Source organism: Vigna umbellata, chromosome 6 (genome assembly GCF_029865625.1).
Source record: "Vigna umbellata cultivar VRB3 chromosome 6, Vumbellata_1.0, whole genome shotgun sequence".
NCBI classification, from domain to species: Eukaryota; Viridiplantae; Streptophyta; class Magnoliopsida; order Fabales; family Fabaceae; genus Vigna; species Vigna umbellata.
The window spans coordinates 4,332,974-4,350,354 of NC_142170.1; the positions used below are offsets into that span (position 1 = coordinate 4,332,974).

Genomic DNA, 17,381 nt, shown 5'->3' on the forward strand with positions numbered 1-17,381 from the left:
CGAGATGGGAAACACAGTTCGCGTTCGCGTGGGGGAAGAAGAACAGTGCAAAGAGTGATTACTGTTTTACGTTTGTGAAATTTAAATATCAAAGAGGCTATTAGCTCGGTTAAGTTGAAAACCTAGGCAATAACACCCTTACTGCCTTGATTATAAATAAAACCGATAAGTAAATCTTTCAGAAAAAATTCAAAATAAAATTCTAAATGGCAAATTTGAAAATATCTTTTAACAATAGGCATCGGTTCACGGTTAAACCGAGGCATAAAGCGCGTATGGCATTGGTGCAAAGAGAACCGAAAAATAAACCACCTATGGAATCCGTTCAAAGAGAACCGAGGCAGTATTGGTTGACAAAATGAATTTGGAATGTTCAGAACTAGAGGTTGTCAACTGCTAGCAAGACACACTGCCTCGGTTATGCGCAAAACTAAAGCAGTATGTCGTTTTCAAATAATTGTCAGTGAGTGTCAGTGCATGAAAAGGGATTTGGCAGGGCCTTTTTCCTCGGTTGGTCAGAGAACCGAGACAATAGTCCTATTTCGAAAAAGTTATCAGGTGAAAAGTATGATTTGTAGAATGGACAACAAGATTTTATACCTCGGTTGCTCAATGAACCAAGGCAGTATACACCTTAGACATCGATTCCCACTAAATCGAAGTATATAGTATCACCAAAACTACGAAATTGTCACCGCATTTTGATATGCTTATGTGTTTTTGAAACCGAAATGTAATATGTAAGTTCAAATGTTTATTTAATAGTGTAAGCTAAAATATTGTGTCACCATATTTCATCATGTGTTGATATTGTGCAAATTTTCAATATATAATTCAACCCTCATTTGTTTTTACAACATTTGTCTTGCTATCAAAATATACTTTAATCTAATTTAAATTTTATAGTCTCTCATGTTGTTCAATAGTGTTACCTACTTTAATATTGTTTATATTTTTTAAAGACACGAAGAGTTTAATTGTTATTATCATTCTTACATATCTACCTGTCGAGCTTTTATCACAACTCTTCGTTTTAATGAAAAATTCCAAAAAATAATCAATGTAATATATGTTATGTTGTAAAAGTAAATATTAAGTATTTCTTAATATATAATTAATTAAATATATAATAAACAATATTTGTAACATCCCAGATTATACATAAATATATAATATAGCAGTCCACATTTTTAATATAAGAGAACAATTAGAATAAGATTGTAAATAAAGTATTAAGGTTACAGTCATCCTAAAACAGAAGTCATAGTTTAAAACTTAAACACATTAGAGTATTTCAAAATGATAGGGAACAACTAAGAGTCCTAACTAGACTAAGTTGCAGCATCATCTCCCTCGAAGAGTTAGAATAAGACTGTAAATAAAGTATTAAGGTTACAGTCATCCAAAAACAGAAATCATAGTTTAAAACTTAAACACATTAGAGTATTTCAAAATGATAGGGAACAACTAAGAGTCCTAACTAGACTAAGCTGCAACATCATCTCCCTCTAAGGCCTGCTCCAGAAGCACCTCATCTACCTCTGCTCACAACCAAATGGATGATTATTGCAACAGAAACACACACAAACACAAGCATAAGGATGAGCTAGATATACAAAAATCATGTTATAACAATCACACCCAACATGCAAGTTTAATTCATATATACTAGGTCACTTAACACAACTTGTTACACTTTAAACTTGACTCGTCCAGACTTAGAATGATTGCCGAGCTATGGCGGGTTATGCACTCGTGGTGGCTTCTACTGCTTTGCAAAGCCATTGCCAATGGGTTTCACCCTACCACACTCACGAGGTTAGTCTGTTATCACTCACATTGGGCCATACTGGAAGCACCCAAGACTAGGACCTCCTGCTACTCCTCACCACATGGATAAATCCTCTCTACTTGAGAATGAAAGACCATTGGAGCATCAGAAAACCCCCCAAGACTGAGCTACCATGCAAATCATTCTAAACACTAAGGGCACCACCATAAATCTTCTCCTTGAAGATCATGGAATTACGTCCAATAACATAGGGCACCACCATGTAACCTCCCTTTGAGATCCATGGAATTACGTCCAATAACATAGGACACCACCATATAATCTCACTTTGAGATCCATGGAATTACGTCCAATAACATAGGGCACCACCATGTAACCTCACTTTGAGATCCGTGGAATTACGTCCATCAACCATACTTGTAAAACCACATACTTTCAATCACTTTGAATCACCATTCATACCTTTGAATCACATACACTTTCACTTTAACAATATACAACATGATTGAATCCCATCATACAATACAATATGCTTCGACACATACTTCACAAACCATACAACATTCAACTCTATGTGAAACAACAAAAAAGAGAAGATAGAGAATAAAACCCTGAACGTCTCGCACAGCGCACCCCTTCACACAACGAAACTAAGAGTGTTTCGCACAGTGCACATTATTCGCATTGCGAATTAACTCACAGAGGTGCCACACCTCATGCCTCTCGCATAACACACCCTAGTGGCTATGCAAGAGCTCAGACAAAGACCAACCCCCTAAGACAACTCACTATGCGCCCCCATCGCTCTGCGAATTAACCAAAAAATGCAACCCCAGACTCCTTCCAGTCGCACAGCGAATAGATTCGCTATGCGAATCACAAGGCAGAGGGCAATACTTTCTACTCATTCGCACAGCGCACCATTTGGCACAACGAATGACTAAACCGTGAGCACCCTTCTACAGGGTCTCGCTATGCGAAACCATCCGCATAGAGAGACTGCATAATCTACAGAATGCAAGTTCTGCAGAATTATGCACTCACACATCCTCTTACCATTTTTAGTCCAATTCCCTAACTTCTAACACCCCTAATTTGAGTTTTAACTCTGATTGTACTTATCTAACTAATTTTAAACATCCCTACAATCAATCTAAAAGGTTTAAGACTCAATACTTGTTATAAAATACCAAATTGAACAACTTAGAGGCCCAATTTTAGTTATACCACTTTTAACATGTTTTTGGCCAATTTAAAGTTCCTAACAAGTCACAATTGACTTATCTGAGCTACCCAAACATCCCAATTGCACTCAAGACCTCCAATGCCCAAAATCACTACTTCACTTCCTCCAATTTGCCCTAAAACACTATAATTTCACTTAACTTTTCATTTAATTCAACTATAACAGATTTGTCACTCCAAGCACTTCCAACATGCTCAAATTACAACATCAAGATTAATTCAAAACAGTTATAAACATCACAGCACAACTTCATAGAATTCAATTTAAGCACAAACCACACCATATACATATCAAACCAAAATGATATTCTGAAGCAACATACAGAGTCAGATTTCAACATACATTCATATCATATCACAAAATAAAGAAGTATTCTAGCTCCCCTTACCTTATAGTTGAGCAGCCTAGCTCACAAGAACGACTCAACAATGCCGGACTCAGCAAGAACCTAGACAACACCCTACAACCACCACATTGGTGACGAAAACGGCTCTTAGAGCTCAAGATTTAGCAAAGAGTGGGAAAAGGGGGAACACAAGATACATGCAACCAGTAGAACTACATGTTCTAGGTTCTAAAACAGGGGAGGAGGAGGAAAGGAAACTACTTACCGGTTGGAATGAAGAACGGAGAAAGTCATCGGTTTAAAACGAAGCCCTCTACGCCGCGGGTATTGCGGGGCACCACCTGATCGGAAATCAAACGGCTCAGTGAAGAGATTTGGTAGAGAGAAGGTAGAGAACTTGGGAGAAATTAGTTCTAGAGAGGGAGTAGGGCTTGGCTAATGAACCAGGATGTTCTAAAATGTGTTTTTAAGAAAGAAATTTTGGTTTCATTAACTTAATACCCTATTAGCTTTCTAATTCAGATTTTTCAGGTTCTCACATTATCTATATCTTTTCTGTGACATCCCAGATTATATAGAAGCATATAACATAGTAAGTCCACATTTAAATAAAATAGAACAATTAGAGTAGACTGTAATTAAAGTTGTTAAGTTTACAGTCATCCCAAATTGTGTCATGATTTAAAACTTAAACATACTAGAGTGTTTTAAAAGATAAGGAACCACTTAAAGTCCTAATGAAACTAAGCAGCAACATTGTCTTCCTCCAAAGCCTGTTCCAGAGGCACCTCATCCATCTCTGCTCACATCCAAGTGGATGATCATTGTAAAAGAAAAGCATACCCAAGCAAACACAAACACACAAGCAAGGTTGAGCTAGATATAAAATCATGTGATAGCATTCACACACCATGCAATTAAAGACAAATATATCAGACTATACAAACATGACTTGTTGCACTTAAACTTGACTCGTCCGGACTTAGAATGATTGCTGAGCTATGGCGGGTTATGCACTCATGGTGGCCTCTACTCTTTGCAAAGCCATTGCTAATGGGTTTCACCCTACCACACTCACGAGGTTAGTCTGTTATCACTCACCTTGGGCCATACTGAAAGCACCCAAGACTAGGACCTCCTGCTACTCCTCACAACATGGATCAATCCTATCTACTTGAGAATGAAAGACCATTGGAGCATCAAGAAAACCCCCAAGACTGAGCTTCCATGTAAATCATTCTAAACACACTGAAAGGGCACCACCATGTATCCCCCCTTGAGGATCATGGAATTACGTCCAATACTGATACTTTTCACTTTAACACCAACATGACAATGCACACATAAGCCCTTAAAGCAATTGGAACAATTAATTAAAATATCATACTGGAATAAATAGGAATATCGGCCAAACAGAAAACATCAAGACATAATGAGGAAGACCGAAACACCCTGTGAATGGTGGAGACCGAACGATATCTCTCTTCCCAAAGACAAAACCGAACGGTCCATAAAAGGTAAGACTAAAGAAGTGGCCGAACACTATTTAGGACCAACCACTAAGAGAGACCGAATGCTACTACGACCGAATGTTACTACGACCGAACACTACTTAAGAGATCGAGTGCTAATAAGATCGAATGCTACCAAGACCACCCACTAAGACCGAACGCTACCAAGACCACCCACTAAGACTGAACGCTACTTAAGACCACCCACTAAGACCGAACGCTACTTAAGACCACCCACTAAGACCGAACGCTACCAAGACCACCCACTAAGACCGAACGCTACTTAAGACCACCCACTAAGTCCGAACGCTACCAAAACCACCCACTAAGACCGAACACTACCAATACCACCCCCTAAAACTCTCGCTTTGTGCCCCACTCGCCTTTCGAATTAAATGGGCAGTGGTTCCAGACCACCACCAGTCGCATAGCGACAGGATTTGCCAGGCGAATCCACAAACAGAGAGCAACACCCTCTGGTCATTCGCACAACGCACCAGCTCGCACAGCGAATGACTCCGATAGTGAGCACCCTCTACAGGGTCTCGCTATGCGAGACAGTTCACATAGCGACTCTGCATCATCTGTAGAACGCAAGTTCTACAGAATCACACACTCACACCAGCCCTTACCATTTCTAGGCCTCTTGGCCAACTTCTAAAGCCTCTAATGGTTGATATAAACCTGATTAAACTTATCTAGTTGATTTTTATTCGTTCCTACAGTGATTAAGACCCAAATTCCTTCTTAAAAGACTAGTTTCCTCAACTTAGGGGCTCACTTCTAATTCTACCATTTTTAGCCTGTTCTGAATCAGTTTTATGATCCTAACAAGTCACAATTGACTTGCCTAAGCTGTCCCAACAGTCCAAATGTGCCCAGAACCCCTACTTCCCAAAATCACTACCTCACTTCCTCTCAAGTGACCCAAAACCCTTACAGAATACCAAATTTTCCATCCATTCACTGTTACAACATGTCTCTCAGCCCAAACACATCAACATAGACATTATAGAATTTACATACATCTCAAAATAGTTTACATACATTAAAATCCAATTTCACAGTCATTCAACCTAACACATGCAACTGAATCTTTCTAAGTCCAAACACAACATCAAAAACGCAACAGTACAAAACTCAACATACAGTTCATGCAACCAATTAAAGAAACATTCTAGCTCCCCTAACCTTGGAGTAAAACCGCACAGCTCACTGAAATGCCCTAACGGTACCTCTCACAGCAAGAACCCGAACAATGTCCTACAACCACCGAAATGGTGATGGAAACAACTCTTAGAGCTAGAATTGAGTAGAAACAGAAGAAGGGAAAGCAAGAAAACACATGCAACCAACAAGAATATACGTCTTCGTTCAAGAATAAAGAGGAGGTTGCATGGAGGGACTTACCAGCTTAGAACCCAAAACTGATCGGATGGTTTTAAAGCCCTCTACGTCGTGGACGTTTGAGCACCACCTAAAACGAAATCTACTAGCTTAGTGAAAGGAGATTGAAGAGAGAAGGAGGAGAGGTTGTAGAGAGAAGGCAGAGAAAATATAAGTCTGAGTTTTAGAGAGAGAGTAGTGTGCTTGAGCAATTGGACCATAATGTTTTGAAAAGCCCAATTAAAGCCTGGTCCTATTAATTTAAGGCACCCTTTGCTCTATTTTAATGTTCTTACATTTTCAATATTTTCTTTTGCCAATAATCAAATACACCTTTAATAATATATGTATATAAATAATTATAGAATATATCTAATATGATAATAAAAACTTTTAAATTATACCAAAAGATGTATAACACATAATATATTATACAAAATCCACTAGGATATTTGATTTTAGAAAATTAGTAAACATAGAAAATTACCTCAATAAATATAAATATAAATTTGTACTCAAGTTCAGTTTGGTTTTACATATATAAATGATAGATAAAAGGTATTTGTTACATGATTATTTAATTTCTTTTGTATTTTTAATGATTTGTAAGTATAAAAATACATAAAATAACCTACTAAATGTTTACCACTTAAAAACTTCCAAATGTAAGTAAAACAATTTGGTAGTTTTAAATTCATAACACATATTTAGTTTGGTTTAATATAAAAAAATATATTAATGAGTATAGTTTAGATTATAAATAATATTTCAAATTAAGAAAATTATATTTTTAGACACATAATTTAATAAATAAAATATATACATACAGACATACACATATATATATATACATATATATATATACATATATATATATACATATATATATATATATATATATATATATATATAATTTAACCTTTCATTCAAAATTTTACGTTTCATATTGTTTATTTAACAGAATTATATTTTAGTTAAAGTTTATAATTTTTTTCCTACATTATAATTTTTCAATCACATTTCAAACAATAATATCACAATAATTATGTTATAAAAAATAATATCAAAATTAATATGTAAAAGTACATTGTAAATTATATTTACTTTTAATAAAGATATAATATGAAAAATAAATTAATGGTTAATATATATAATATAATTATTTTATTTCTATTAAATTACTTAATTAAAGCAGATACATAAAAATTTAATTATCTTAATTTTTTTTTTCTATTTTTAACCGTAAACGTCTAAATATAGTTAAGAATAAAGATAAAAAATAAAAATAAAAAATAACTATTTATAATTGTGGTGGACAAAATATATTTTGTTTATTAGATAAATTTAAATAACTCATAAACCCGATTAGATTAACCAAAGGAAGTTGTAACTTAAACTAAAAGGAATAAGTTTAATCAAATCTTAATGTATTATGTGTTCTTTCATGCTAAGCCTAAATCAAACTAAATTTGATTTCATTTTACTAATTTTATTTGTAATTATAATTAGTGGTTGATCTAAGATCTTTAATGGGAGCAATTTACTTTTTAAATAATATAAATTAATAATAATTATTATCATACATACGAAGATAAAAACATAAGTATCGAAATAATAAAGTTCAATATATCTATTCAAAATAAATTGTATATTTTATAATTGTCCTTAATGTGATTTTATGTTTTGAAATTGTTGAATGATCATTTCATTATCAATTTTATTGAACACATCTTTCTCAATATAAGTTACTAGACAATCATTCGTCTATGTATCTCCATCTGATTATGCAACCTATTGTTCACAAATTTTATGGCATAAAAGGCTCTTTCCATGATTGTTGTAGCAATGGGCAAAATCATATAGCATAAAAGGCTCTTCCCATGATTATTGTAGCAATGGGAAAAATCATTATTGTTGGTAAACTAATGGATAAACAATGTCTTCTAATTTCAACCAACTTCTCTCCAAAAATTTATAATTCTTTCAAAGATGAAAACTCTACATTACTATGTGTTTCGGTAGGGATTGTGTAGGACTAAGAGACTAACCTTTTCTGACGTGGCTTTCGTGTTTTCCAACGCTTGAGTCGTTTGCTCTGCTCGTTTGCACTCTTGACCGAGAGGGAGATACATGTAAAAGGAACTCCGACGCTCAAATTAGGAGCGGTAAAGTGAATTGTTTATCATAATTGAGTATGTTGGATTTTTCCAGTGTGAGTTGAATGTAAATAGAACATCCTTGGCTTTTAGCACTGGCCTTGTATTTATAAGTCATGTCATGATCCTAAATAACACAGATCCAATAAGATAAAAACAAACTTACCTTTAGATTCGATTGGTTGCTCACAAACAACTCTATCAATATCTTGAATCAGATCCCTCAGCTTATCAATATCTTTAATCAGATATCTTTGATTATTGTATCATCTATTGGACTATTGGCCCAATGACTTATTAGCCCATTAGCATGGTAATCTTATTATGACCCAATACAAGTCACTTTAACCTTTGGCCCAATTAATGCATAATGTAGTCATGATGTTTCCCTGGACCGATCAACTCATTCCTCAAACCGCTCGACCCAGCCCATATACCATACATTATGCCCACAAGTCCGAGTTAACTGTTCGGCTTTAGCCAAGGTTAACTATAGGACTTATGTGAGCCTGGGAGAGGTTGTTCTCATTGTACTAGGATGTTGTTTTCATTGTGCTTTAAGTCTTTGCTCTTCTCTAGATCGAGCGACGATTGATGGAAGAAATTTTTTCTTGTGATGCCGAATGGTTGAGTATTTGAGGCCGAATGGCCTAACACCTCTGAAACTGAATTGCTAAATCTGTGTTGAGGTCGAATGGCCGAATGCCTGTAAGGGTCGAATGACCAAATACTCCCAAGGCTGAATGACTGGAAGACTGTAATGGCCGAATGCTTGTGAGGTCGAATGGTCGAATACCTGTAAAGGACAAATGGCCGAATACTCTTGAGGTCGAAAGGCGGGAAGACTGTAAAGTCCGAATGTAGATGATTAAACTCATTTTATAAGGCTAGACGGCGAAGCAAGCGAGACTGTTCGGTTGAAGATGCTCAGATGAGAACGATTGTTCCTCAGCTCTTGGTTTTATGATCTAGGAGTTATAGAGAACTTTCTAATGGACGAGAATGATGGGTTCACTTCCTGGTTGACGAAAGGGATTTACTTCACGGTCTTCGTTATCAACTTTTTAGTTGACGAGAGGGATTTACCTCTCAGTCGAGAGGGATTTAGCTCTCGATCTTTGCCATCAGAGCTTCTTGGATGACGAGGGATTTACCTCTCGGTCGAGCGGCGTTTACATTTCAGTCTTCGTATCAACTTTTTAGTTGACGAGAGGGATTTACCTCTCGGTCTTCATCATCAGAGCTTCCCGGTTGACGATAGGGATTTACCTCTCGGTCTTCGTCATCAGAGATTCCCGGTTCACGAGAGGGATTTAGCTCTCGGTCTTTGTTATCAACTTTTTAGTTGACGAGAGGGATTTACCTCTCAGTCTTCGTCATCAGAGCTTCCCGGTTGACGAGAGGGATTTACCTCTCGGTCTTCGTCATCAGAGCTTCCTGGTTCACGAGAGGGATTTACCTCTCGGTCTTCGTCATTAGAGCTTCCCGATTCACGAGAGGGATTTACCTCTCGGTCTTCGTTATCAACTTTTTAGTTGACGAGAGAGATTTACCTTCTTCGTCATCAGAGCTTCCCGGTTGATAAGAGGGATTTACCTCTCGATCTTCGTCATCACAACTTCCTGGTTCTAGAGAGGGATTTACCTCTGGGTTTTCGTTATTAACTTTTTAGTTGACGAGAGAGATTTACCTCGCGACCGAGAGGGATTTACATCTCGGTCTTTGCCGTCAGAGCTTCCTAGTTGACGAGGGATTTACCTCCTGGCCAATCGGGATTTACCATCCGGTCATCGTCATCAACTTTTTAGTTGAGGAGAGGGATTTACCTCTCGGCCGAGAGGGATTTACGTCTCGGTCTTCGTCATCAGAGCTTCTCGGTTCACGACAGGGATTTACCTCTCGGTCTTTGTTATCAAATTTTTAGTTGACGAGAGGGATTTACCTTTCGGTCGAGAGGGATTTACCTCTTGGTCTTCGTTATTAGAGCTTCCCGGTTCATGAGAGGGATTTAGCTCTCGGTCTTCGTCATCAGAGCTTCCTAGTTGACGAGAGGGATTTGCCTCTCGGTCTTCGTCATCAGAGCTTCTCGGTTCACGAGAGGGATTTACCTCTCAGTCCTTGTTATCAACTTTTTAGTTGACGAGAGGGATTTACCTCTCGGGCAAGAGGGATTTTCCTTTCGGTCTTCTTCATCAGAGCTTTTCGGTTGACGAGAGGGATTTACTTCTCGGTCTTCGTCATCAGAGCTTCCCGGTTCACGAGAGGGATTTACCTCTCGGTCTTCATTATCAACGTTTTAGTTTACGAGAGGGATTTACCTCTCGGCCGAGAGGGATTTACCTCCCGATCTTCGTCATTAGAGCTTCCCGGTTCACGAGAGGGATTTAGCTCTCGGTCTTCGTTATCAAATTTTAAGTTGATGAGAGGGATTTACCTCTCGGTCGAGAAGGATTTACCTCTGGGTCTTCGGCAGTAGAGCTTTCCGGTTGATGAGTTGGATTTACGTTTCGGTCTTTGTCATTAGAGCTTCCTGGTTGACGAGATGGATTTACCTCTCGATTTTTATCCTCAGAGGTTCCTGGTTGACGAGAAGGATTTACCTCTCGGTTTTGTATTCCTTTTGGCTAAGTGGTTTGATCTTGTCACCTGCACTTTGAGGCCGAATGGCCGGAAACCTATGAAGCTGAATTGCTGAATACGCATTGAGGCAAAAATGGCCGAATGCCTCTGAGACCAAACAGTTGAGTGGCTAAGGCCGAATGCTTGTAAGGCCGAACGACTGCATAGCTGTAAGGCCGAATGGTCGAATACTTGCAAGGGCTGAATGGTCAAATACTCTTGAGGCCGAACGGCTGGAAGACTGCTAGGCCGAATGGCCGAATACCTGAACACTTGAGGCCATGGAAGGCCGAGCAATAGAGGCCTGGTGACCGAATACCTTTGAGGCTGAAGACTTTTGAAGTCGAATGGCTATATACCTGTAAGGCCGAATTGTGGGGGGTTGACACCAAATTTGGCAAAGTGGTGAGTGCGTCACTGGACCTCATCGTGCGGTCTCATTATATCCTTTCATAAAGGCTTTCAAATTTTACTCCTTCTTTTGTTTAGTTTTCACCAATTTGCAATCTGAGTGGGCTATTGATGACGAATGCTTTGTTCCTGGTGGTTAGTGGCACGTTCTTCCCATAGTGTCGAAATTTCCTCTGCGTGCTTCCACTACATCTCCAACTGTGGGCGTGCCTGCATCTCTTTGATAAATTCTCTAGTACTTTGTTGCTCCTCCATGTTTCCCGTGGTCATCATTGGACTTCTTCTGCTTCTCTCGGCCCCAGGTGGACGTCAAAATATTTCGGTAGGGTTTGTGTAGGGCTGAGAGACTAACATTTTCAGACGTGGCTTTCCTGCTTTCCAACGCTTGAGTCGTGCACTTCGCTCGTTTGCACTCTTGACCAAGAAGGAGGTACCTGCAAAAGGCACTCCGACGCTCAAGTTAGGAGCGGTTTAATGAATTGTTACACTTTCATCAATGTAGTGACGTGATTTCTGAATTTGTTTTCAGACCCTATATCATCATCATTTAGATAAATTTGCCTTTTGTTTGATTGAACTTGTCGCAACCAATATCGCGACGGGACGACGATCCAAAGAAACGGGTTTTGAAAAGAGATTTGGAGTCGCCACCATAGTTTATTCTGGAAAACTACGGAAAAACCATAAAATGATAAGACACGGTCCGTGAAAACCAGATTCTAGGTTCGGGAGTCGGTTACGTATAGGGAAGGTATTAACACCCTACAACGCCTGCCTTAAGGCAGTACCTTTAATTAAATGCACGAATATGATGTGGTTTTCAAAATTGTTTAACTATCCCCTAAAATAAAATTATAAATAAACAAAATATATTTTTTAGTTTTTTGGGCCCGACAAGGATTGACCTTGCTCCTACGTATTCTCATTCAAAATGAGAAATCAGGGTTACGTAGTTCTTTCTGAAGCTGTGTTGGAAATTTTGTTTAGGAAATTGTTTGAGAATTTTGTTTGGAAATGATTTTGGATTTTCGGGAAGTGAACGAGGAGAGGTTTTTGGCACAAGGACGATGCGTGCGATCACACATATGCCTAAACCTTTAAAACATTTTTACTATTTTTTAGAAGAGAAGAAGAAAAGGTTCTAACACAAGGACGATGCGTGCGATCACACATGTGTCTAAACCTTTAAAATATTTTTATTATTATTTTTTAGAAGAGAAGAAGAAAAGGTTCTAACACAAGGACGATGCGTACGATCACACATGTGTTTAAACCTTTAAAATATCTTTATTATTATTTATTTAGAAGAGAAGTAGAAAAGGTTCTAACACAAGGACGATGCGTGCGATCACACATGTGTTTAAACCTTTAAAATATTTCTATTATTACTTTTTAGAAGAGAAGTAGAAAAGGTTCTAACACAAGGACGATGCGTGCGATCACACATGTGTTTAAACCTTTAAAATATCTTTACTATTATTTATAAAAGTGCATTTAAAAAAATAGATAAATATTTAAAATGGGAACAAAAGAGAGTGAAAAAAAAATAATAACAATAATAATAATAATAATAATAAAATAAAAGGATAAATAAATAAATAATGAAAATAAAGTATAAAGTAAAAGGATAAAATAAAAGTAAAATACTAGGTAAGTGAAATAAACTAAAATAAAAAAAAATAAAAAAATAAAAAAAAATAATAAAAAAAAAAGGTGTGGAGGTGCCAAATAAGAAAAAGGAGTGTTTAAACAAAAAAAAGCAAAACTGGGCCAAAGCCCAGGTGGGAAGGGGTGCGAAAATGAGAATAAGGGGGCGCAGGAGAAAATTTGTTTTTTTTATTTTTTAGGAACAGAATGGGCCTGAGCCCAGGCCAAGGGAATGGATAGGGGGTGTGCGGGTGAGAAATGGGGGTACGCGTGAGAGAGAAAAGGTTTTATTTATTTATTATTATTTTTTAGGCTGGATCAGAAGGCCCAAGGCCCTTTTTCATTTCTCAGATCTGGAAAACCCTAGGGGTTCTCACGTCCCAACTCATCTCCAATGCACCCAGAGGCTTGAATTCCTCTACTTGAACGAGAAACCCTTGGAGCAATCATCACCCCCCTCTGCCTCAGTCCCCGTTCAAACGGCCGGCCACCGTTAGCCGCGACCCCGGCTCAATCCAAAGCGACACCGGCGATCAAGCGCCCCCGGAGCCGCCCTCAAATCTTTCTCTCCGTCCTCGCGCGCGGGAGGTCCCCTCCTTCTCCGTTTCTTCGCGCGCGTACAACTGTCTCCGCCAAACCAGCCACTGCTAGACGCGACCCAGGGCGTCGCCTTCGCTCTCCCTCTCTTTCCGCTTCGGAGACGATGACCCAGGGAGGGGTTTGCTTTCTCTACACATGCGCCACCACCTCCTCCAAGACCGGCCGCCGCCAGTGCGCCGATAGCTACCGCAGTTCCTTCCGGTTGCCGCGCCAAGCTTCTCCTATTCTGCCATAACCGTCGCACCCAGTCGTCACCTCTCGGACCACGAACCAGGGTCGTACCGGCGATGCGACCAGTTGCCCTTGCCGGAGCTCCTTTGCTCACCGGCGCCACCACTCTCCTTCTCTCATTCCCTTTGAAATATACTGATTAGTTTGGATGTTTTGTTTTCTGAGATTAAGAACGATGGGTGTCTGTTCTGTCTGAAACAGTGGTGCCCCTTTTCTTTTTCTTTTTTTTGGAATTACCCTAATGAATGTTGTAACATAGAAACCTTGAGGGAGTGGGCTAATCTGATAGATTGTGTTACAGGCTGAGGATGACAAAATTTTGGTGCTTGGTGGGAGGGAGCCGTGATTTAGTATGTTTATTCTGTTTGATACAGGTGGAGGATGATCTTAAGATGGAAGATATCTGCGACCGACATGCGCATTGTCCAGTGGAGAGAAAAAACTATTCCTCTTTTCTATTCTCTCATGAGAGCTGATATGAAAACACCTATGCCTGTTTGCTTTTTATTACATGCTTTCTGGATGCTAATGGGTACTGAAGCTTTGATGTTGGGGAGTATATGCCTATTTGTTATTGTTAACAAAATAGATGAAGTTTGCAGGCATTGAAACTGCATTTTGGGTGCAGTTTGAATTACCAGGGGGTTTGATTAACCGAGGAAAAGCAAACACAACTGTATGCATCATTGACTGAACACAATTTCATTCATCTTTCAGCAGGCATAAGGCAAACATACATAAAACATATAAACGAGCATTACCAAAGAGCCTGGATGTATGGAGACTTACCTTCGCAGCTTCAAGAGAAGATAAAACTTTCCTTTTTGCTTTAGTCTCCCTTTTCTTTACTGGATTCAATTTCCCCTTCGTTCCCAACGTTGTTGCAGGTGCCAGAAAACTATAGTGAACGTGAACAAGGGATACCGGATGGCAACGAGGGTCCGAGGATGGAGTTGAAAGAAAATGAAAGTTTTTTTCTTCCCCCCACTAAGGCTCAGTGTTCTCTCCCCTTTTCCCTGATCTTTCCCCCTTTTTCACCGTGATGAAAACCAAATTTTTTTTAAAAAAACAAAACCACCAATGCTGCTCCCGCTGCCCCCCTCCTGGAGATCAGGGCATATCCTTTGACCTCTGATTTCCTTCTTGTCTTTTTCCTTTCCTTATGTTTAGAATAGATCAGTTGGGAAAAGCTATTCAGATACCTTTCCTTCTACAATGCATGATTGTATGAGGCAGCTCTGCATGAGAATTTTTAGCAAGAGGAAAAAAAGCTTTCTTTCACTGCATGAACATTTTAAGCATTACAGTAAATGTTACAGGTTGGTAAGCATTGCCTACTGCTTTTCGGATTGCAGGCAGCTCAGTTGACTTTTGCGTTTCGTTTTTTTTTTCTTTTTGCAAAATATTAGAAATGAATCAAATATATTACTTAAGAAAACTTTCAATAAAGGAAAACCTTGATAATTAAAACAAATAAAAAAATAAAAATAAAAATAAAAATAAATAAAATAAGTAAATAAACAAAATAAATATATACATAGATTAAGGAAAAAAATGATAAATATACTAAACAACAAAAGAAAAACCTATAAAATAAAACGAAGGCAAGAACCAGGATAAAAACATAACAATAAATAAAGGAGAATAAAAAGATACAAAAAGTAGAGAAAAAAAAATAATAAAATAAAATAAAATGAAATAAAATAAAATAAAATAAAATAAAATAAAATAAAATAAAATAAAATAAAGTAAAATAATAATAATAATAATGATAAAAATAACAAACATAAATAATCCGAAAAAAAAGAAAATAAAGACAAGACGTTTTTTTTTATTTTTTTTTATTTCTTCCCAAAAATAGATATATAAAAGAATATTAAAAAACCTTTTAATATTTTATTTTATTATCTCTTCTCAATTCTAGACGTTTTTATCTATCCGGACGAAATTGGGTGTTGACAGAACTCTTAATTAATGTAGTGACGTGAATGCTAGAAACGATAGAAACCCTCACACCAAATACTTCTAGAATGGATTATTGACCTCCTTGTATTGATTCATCGTCAACTGAGAATAGTAAGGGTCGATCAGATGTGTAGGGACATTTTACTAAACAAAAACCATATTCTAAGAAGAAGGCCAAATGCAATTATTGTGGTGATTTGATTAAATATTTGGCTGGAACAAGTGGGATAAGGAATCATTTGGCGAGATGTAAAGAAAATCCTAATAGAGAAGCATTCAAAAGGCAAAAGCTTTCATCATCAACTGCAGAAGTTAGTGTTAGCCCTTCACCAATTATTTCTAAATTTGACCAAAATGCATCTCGAATGAAGTTGGTGAAGATGTTTGTGAAGTCTGAGCTTCCTTTTCGATTTGTGGAAAATGAGGACTTCCGTGACTTTGTATGGTCCTTGCAACCACGATTTGAAGTCCCATCCTGCACTACATTGAGGCGTGAAATGTGGGAACTCTATGAAGAGGAAAACGTAAAGTTGAAAATGTTTCTATTAAAGCAGTGTGAGAGGGTTTGTTTAACTACAAACACATGGACATCAATCCAAAACATAAATTACATGAGTTTAATAGCTCATTTTATTGATAATGATTGGAAACTTCAAAAGAAAATTTTGAATTTTTCTCAAACAACGGGACATTCAAGGGAGTTCATTGCTAAACATGTTGAGGCTTGTTTGAATAATTGGGAGTTGAAGCGAGTCCTTAGCATCACCGTGGATAATGCTACAACAAATGATGTTGGGGTCCAGTACCTCAAAAGAAGGATCTTATCATGGAATTGTCTTGTCTTAAAGGGAGAATATGTTCATATGCGTTGTTGTGCTGATATATTAAGTTTGATTGTGAAGGATGGCTTAAAAGAGATCAAAGATTCAATTTCAAAAATCTGGAGTGCAGTTAAATATGTGAAATCTTCTCCTGCTAGATTTGCTAGATTCAAGGCATGTGTTGAACAAGAGGGAATTTCTTACAAAGGTATTGTTTGTCTTGATGTTGAAACTAGGTGGATAAATACTTGAGAGAGGACTAAGATTTGATTATATATCAGAGCTTGATAAATACTTGAGAGAGGATCCTGAACCTTATATGAAGTCAATTGAGCTTGATATTTTACATTGGTAGAAAGTCAACTCGACTAGATTTCCTATCCTTGCGAACATGGCTCGAGAGGTGTTAGCCATTCCTATCTCTACCGTAGCATCAGAGTGTGTATTCAGTACAGGAGGAAGAGTGGTTAGTCCTTATCATAGTTGCCTAACGCCTAAATAGTGGAAGTGCTTGTTTGCACACAAGATTGGTTAAAAGGAACACCTTTCTCTATACTTTTTGATGATGATCCTAATGAACTTGATAAATTGGATTATATGACAAATTTATATATTTTTTAATTTATATTTTAAGTGTTAAAAAATTATGA

General features: G+C 37.6%; 1 long non-coding RNA gene across 2 annotated transcripts; it reads right to left on the reverse strand.

Annotated features, from left to right (window-relative positions):
* Positions 1–1,218: 1,218 nt before the first annotated feature.
* LOC124834669 (uncharacterized) lies at positions 1,219–16,259 on the reverse strand. 2 transcript variants are annotated; one of them, XR_007028507.2, is made up of 4 exons: positions 14,735–16,196; positions 6,306–6,372; positions 6,087–6,158; positions 1,219–1,541 (listed from the first exon to the last, which is right to left on the reverse strand). It is a non-coding gene; the product is annotated as an uncharacterized LOC124834669 (long non-coding RNA). The 2 variants fall into 2 exon arrangements; XR_015780115.1 differs by lacking the exons at positions 6,087–6,158; positions 6,306–6,372 and having other exon boundaries at positions 14,735–16,259.
* Between the last annotated feature and the right edge of the window lie 1,122 nt (positions 16,260–17,381).